Here is a 6,412-nt window from a genome sequence, read left to right as displayed (position 1 = left end):
TAGGGAGTCAAGGAAGGGAGCCAGGAGACCTGCGTGGCTAAACAGGAACTGCTGGGTGTGCTCAGGTGGAAGAGGAGAGTTTATAGATCATGGAAGGAGGGGCTGGCCACTTGGGGAGAACAGAAGGCTGTTGTCAGAGGGTGTAGGGAGGCAACTAGGAAAGCAAAGGCCTCCTTAGAATTAAACCTGGAGAGAGGGGTCAAGGACAACAGGAAGAGCTTTTTCCAATATGTGGCAGGTAAAACTAACAGCAGAAGCAATGTAGGCCCTTCTGTTGACAGAAGATACAGAGAAGGCAGAGTTACTGAACGCCTTCTTTGTCTCTGTCTGCTCTGCCGGGGGCTGTCCTGAGGATCCCGCACCGCTGAGGCCCAGAGGAAGGCAGGACAATGGGGGAGTTTGCCTGGTTTGATGAGGACTGGGTTAGGGAGCAGTTGGGCAATCTGGACACCATAAATCCGTGGGTCCGGATGGGATGCACCCGCGGGTGCTGAGGGAGCTGGCTGAGGTCATTGCTGGACCGCTCTCCATCATCTTTGCCAAGTCTTGGGAAACAGGAGAGGTGCCCAAGGACTGGAGGAAAGCAAATGTCACGCCAGTCTTCAAAAAGGCCAACAAGGAGGATCTGGGTAACTATAGACTGGTCAGCCTCACCTCCATCCCTGGGAAACTGATGGAACGACTTCTCCTTGGTGCCATCTCAAGGCATATGGGGGATAAGAGGGTCATTAGGGGCAGTCAGCATGGCTTCACCAAGGGGAAGTCCTGCTTGACCAACCTCATCGACTTTTATGAGGACACAACAAGATGGATGGATGATGGCAGAGCGGTGGACGTGATCTACCCTGACTTGAGTAAGGCATTTGACACAGTCTCCCACAGCATCCTCACAGCTGAACTGAGGGAGTGCAGTCTGGACGATCGGGTAGTGAGGTGACTGCGAACTGGCTGAAGGGAAGAAGCCAGAGAGTCGTGGTCAGTGGGGCAGAGTCCAGCTGAGGCCCATATGCAGTGCAGTGCCTCAGGGGCAGTGCTTGGGCCGGGATTATTCAATATATTCATCAGTGATTTGGACGAGGGAACAGTGTGACTATCAGCAACTTTGCTGGTGACACCAAGCTGGGAGGAGTGGTGACACTGGGAGCTGTGCTGCCATCAGAGACCTGGACAGGCTGGAGAGCTGGGTGGGAAACATTTAATGAACTAGAACAAGGGCAAGTGTAGAGTCTTGAATCTGGGCAGGAACAACCCCAGGTTCCAGTAGAAGTTGGGGAATGAGCTATTAGAGAGCAGCGTAGGGGAAAGGGACCTGGGGGTCCTGGGGACAGCAGGGTGACCATGAGCCAGCACTGGGCCCTTGTGGCCAGGAAGCCAATGGGACCTGGGGTGGGTTAGAAGGGGGTGGTCAGTAGGTCAGAGAGGTTCTCCTGCCCCTCTGCTCTGCCCTGGGGAGACCACACCTGGAATCTTGTGTCCAGCTGTGGCCCCTCAGCTCCAGCAGGACAGGGAACTGCTGCAGAGAGTCCAGCGCAGCCACCAAGATGCTGGAGGGAGTGGAGCATCTCCCGTGTGAGGAAAGGCTGAGGGAGCTGGGGCTCTTTAGTTTGGAGAAGAGGAGACTGAGGGGGGACTCATTCATGTTTACAGATATCTAAAGGGGGAGTGTCAGGAGGATGGAGTCAGGCTCTTCTGGGTGACAACCAGTGACAGGACAAGGGGCAATGGGTGCAAACTGGAACACAGGAGGTTCCACTTGAATTTGAGAAGAAACTTCTTCCTGGTGAGGGTGTCAGAGCCTGGCCCAGGCTGCCCAGGGGGTTGTGGAGTCTCCTTCTGTGCAGACATTCCAACCCGCCTGGACACCTTCCTGTGTAACCTCATCTGGGTGTTCCTGCTCCATGGGGGGATTGCACTGGGTGAGCTTTCCAGTGCCCTTCCAATCCCTGACATTCTGTGATTCTGTGAGCCATATTTTCTGATGTTAATGCTGGAAGCAGACCAGGACATCTCCTGTACCTTACGTTGTTCTGTATCATCACTGAGTATTATGTTTGGAGATTCTTGCTGCTGTCTCCTGAATATATCAATAAAGAAAACGCAGTAAAAGACAGCTAGTTCCACTAATACTGCCAACAAGTACAATTTTAAGCTTAGCAAAACTGATCGGACAAGAATCATCATGCCATTGTTTTGAAAGGAGCAAGCTTCAAGATGAACTTCTGGAAAGCAGACAGGTCCCTCTGTAGGTGTTCTGTGTGTTGGTGCAGCCAAAATCTGAGACGGGAGAATTTCTGATTAGTACTAGGATCTACCAGAAGAGTAAATAGCTATCCTGCTCATGCCTCCTTAGAGTCATTCCAAATCTGGAGTTAAATTAGTAATAGCTGTGCTGATCCCTTCTCTCTGAATGGTCGTATGATCCCTATGAGAAGAAGAAACCGTAGTAAGCTATGAGTGCTGATGATATGGCTGGTTTTGGAGCTAGAACCTCTATCTTAAACTCTCTTATAGCTTATATCTAGTGATGCTGATGGAGCCATCCAAAGAGCTGGGCGGTTCCGTGTGGAAAACGGCTCCTCTGGTGAGGTAAGTAGCTAAGATACTCATAGAAAGCTGAAAAAATAATTCAGCCTCAGTTATTCTTCACCACCGAAAGATGTATTTGCAATCAGTTACTAAGAAGACTTGAAAAATGCTGAAATGCTGAGTAATCTGTGAATGTAAGAACGTAAAAGGAGGGAGATGGTGTGTTGTGGGTTGTTTTTTTTTTCCTCCCCTCAAAGTCTACCTTAGCTTTTCTTTCAAGAGCATGCCGTCTCAACAATTTAATTTTCTAAGGGAAAAGCTGGTATTTCATTTAGTTTCGGTAACATTTTGCTCAACTGATCATGTTAGAAGAAAAATACCTATCTTATCCTCTGAATAACACTTCACAGTCTCTAGGTGATCCCTTTAAATTGGTGTCCTGGTGACACTACTATGTTCAAACTCACCTTTGTGCTTTTAAGTTTATTGCTCAGTGTGATGAGGTTATAGCTGCTTTTTTTTTTCCTCCCTTAGTTGCCTTTTGGCAGCTATGCTTGCCTATATCATCTTAATATCAGAACAAAGCAAGCTCATATTCTTGCAACGTATGTAAGGTCTTGGGAAGCTTGTATTGAACTGATATTAACAGTAAACTATTACCAACCATCTGTTTGCATCAGCACTGGGTGCAGAGTTTAAAACCATCTGACTGTTCTGCACTGAGTGTCTGTGGGATTGTGTTCTGTAAACTGTCTTTTTAGTTCGGTTTCATGCAGTTCAAAAGCTGATTAGCTTGTATCATAGAAAGATTCTCTGAATGGTTGATGGTCACATGGTGAATGGATCTGGAGAATGGCTTGTTCTCTGCATATGTTAATTGTTAGTGGAAAAGGACTAGAGAGATGCTTGGGAATTTACCTTAATCAGCCAATCCAGAAACAATACTGAAGAGCTTCCAAAGCATTCTCTGGTCTAGCGAGAGTTCCTCGAGGATTATTTTGGGAATAACTGAAAAAACCGAAACTTTTAAGTTTTAAAAACACTGGTCTTAAAATTCCACATTGAATTATCTTCTGTTCAGTGGAATACTAAGCTTTTACCTGTAACAGTGTTACAATAGGAGAAGACTGTAGTTAGTGAGAAGAAAGGAGAGGGAGAAATTTTAATTTCAGCTGCACAGCAACTGACTTCAAAGTAGTTATTTGCCTTTTAAAAAAAACAGTATACAAATAAAACTCTTCTGGTGAATCAGCCACTCACAAGTGGCTTTTGCTTATATTATGTTCTCCTTTTTTTCACTTGGCATTTGATCTAACAGTCTCCCAATTCTATTTCAGAATGCAGACTACACTCCAGGTACATGGCACAGAACAGACGTGCATTTGGAAAACCCAGAGTACCATACAAGATGGTATTTCAGATATTTTTTAGGGAAAGGTAATTATCTTTTTACAAATGGATTGAAGTTTCAATGAAAATGCAATGTAGCTTTGAATTGCTATTATTTAAATATGGAAAAAAGTATGGTATTAATTTAATACTAATACATTTTCTGTTCTGTACAGAAAACAAGTTCTTGAATAATGTATTTTTAATCTGAAGACAAAGGCTGGGTTTCTTTAAGTGGTGGAATCCCTGATACCAAAAAGGGATGTTTTGAAACCCTTATTGGCCTTGAAGGCTGTACCTATCTCGAATTTTTTTACGCATCTGTATATAAATATATAGTTATTTATGTAGATAGGTATATATTCTTACGTATGAATGCATATATTTACACATTAGTACACGTCTCTGTGTGTGCACACATGGACAGCTGTGTGTGTCTTCTTTGCGGTTGATAATGCTCCTTGTTTTTCCCTAACAGTTCATCAAAATTATATAGGTACCGATGCAGAGAAGAACCCTTTCTTTCTCTCTGTTGTACTGTCTGATCAAAATAATCAGCGTATTCCTCAATATCATTCAATACTTTGGAGAAAAACAGTAAGAAACAAATGTTTAACTGCTACTCTGTTGTTGTTGTTGTTTGCTTGTTTGGGTTGGATATGTTTATCATACGCTTTTTTGCTTTCTTCAGAATTTCAGTATTCCATACGTATCTTTTGTTTTATACCATAAGAACGTATAATTCTTCCATAGTAGATAAAACCAAGCTAGCTTTGTAGATGACAGTATACTAAACTTTCTGACAGAAATCTGAGATGCCAGATATTTTTAAATTGTTCTTACCTGCAGCTCTGTGTTATTTTTAGAAATATTGCTTGAATTGTTCTTGATTATGTCGTGTGATCAATTTAGACAATGACATTATACCACTCTTAGGATTTTCTTACACAATGTTACGAAAATAAGCAGGTGTGATAATGGTTTCACTAATACTACGTAATGATTTGGTTTTCACTTAATGTTCAGCAAGAGCTTTTTATCCAAGCAATTGATGTCAAACTCTCCTGTATGCATGGTTCACTTAAAAATAAAAAAATACACAGTTTGCCAGTGTGCTGGTGTCAGCAGCCCGCGCACCACAGGGCGAGGGAGGCAAAACGAAGTAAGGATTGGTTTTGCACCATCCATGGCTTTTCACATTCAGTTTTTCTTCTTTTTTTTTTCCTAAACCAGTGCTAAATATGGCTGAGTAGAACTAGTACAGTTTTGTTCTTTTATTTGTTTTTATTAATATTCCAATTTGAATGTCCTGTAATATCTCCTAGCTTTTTTTCTTTATAGGGTACTCAGAAAATATGTCTCCCTTATAGTCCCACAAAAACATTATCAGTGAAATCTATATTAAGGTATGTATTTACAAATAAGTTATCAGTTAAGATATTTATCTGTATGCCTTTTCCTGTAATTCAGACCTTGTGTTAATTGGCTTTCATGATAGGTTTATTTAAAAAAAAAATAAAAACAGGTTTCCAAATCTCAGTCATAGGAGGCAGCAAAAAGTCATTTTAAAGCCTGTTCTGGAATAGACAAAGTGAGAACGTAAAATGGAAAAAGATTATTAGCACTTTTTTCTTCAGCAGAGGGACTGTTTTGCAGATTTTGACTAGAGAGGTGGTTCTGATGTGGCCCTAGCAGGAGGAAGCAAACAGGGAAGAAACCAGGATTTTTTGTTCCGTTGATTGTCTCACTGTTAGTGTGTTACATAGACTGTCAGGGAAGCCAAGAAAATTCCTCCCCAACCAGAGTCGGTGGGCATGCTCCTACTCTGTTCTGCCTCTTTTTTGTTGCAGAAGAGCATATAAAGTGAGCAAGCCCAGCACCGTTTCTATTTCTTTCAAATACATCTTCTCTAAGGATTTAAACTCTAGAAACCCATAAAAAGTGCCTTCATTTACTGAACAGGTAAAATAATAGGTGAAAATAATAGTAAATGCAGAAACACGAGTTAGGAAAAATGCTATGAAGTAGATATTTCTTTTTATTGAGGCAGTTGATCTTGCTTCACATTTAAATACTTTTTTCTCTTCCGTTTGTGGATTCTTGGCATATGAATTTGATGCTGAACTGCTCGTTTTTCATTTGACTTGCCTTGAATTATTTTAGAAGAGAGAGAAAAGGTTACAAAATAGAAGAGGTTATTGAGTCCTCTAAAATGTTCACAATCATTATGTATAAAGCCAAAGCAAAGGGTGATGGAGTAAAGCTCTGTACTTTGTAGGTAAATGCGGTGAATTTATACCTGGTCTACTTGCAGGTTCTTAGTAATTTCTGGGTTTAAAATCCAAAAGAAGTTTAGGAATTCTTGGAGGTTAGTATTGTGGGTTAGAAATGGCAATGCCACAAAACATTCCATGTAAGAGAGGCTCTTTGAACTTTTTTAACCAGTTCTGACTGCAACCAGTTAGTGGTTTAATGTTGAAAGCTGTACTTGCTGTTC

Source organism: Nesoenas mayeri (assembly GCF_963082525.1).
Source record: "Nesoenas mayeri genome assembly, chromosome: 18".
Lineage (NCBI taxonomy): Eukaryota > Metazoa > Chordata > Aves > Columbiformes > Columbidae > Nesoenas > Nesoenas mayeri.
Note: the sequence above shows the minus strand (reverse complement) of the source record.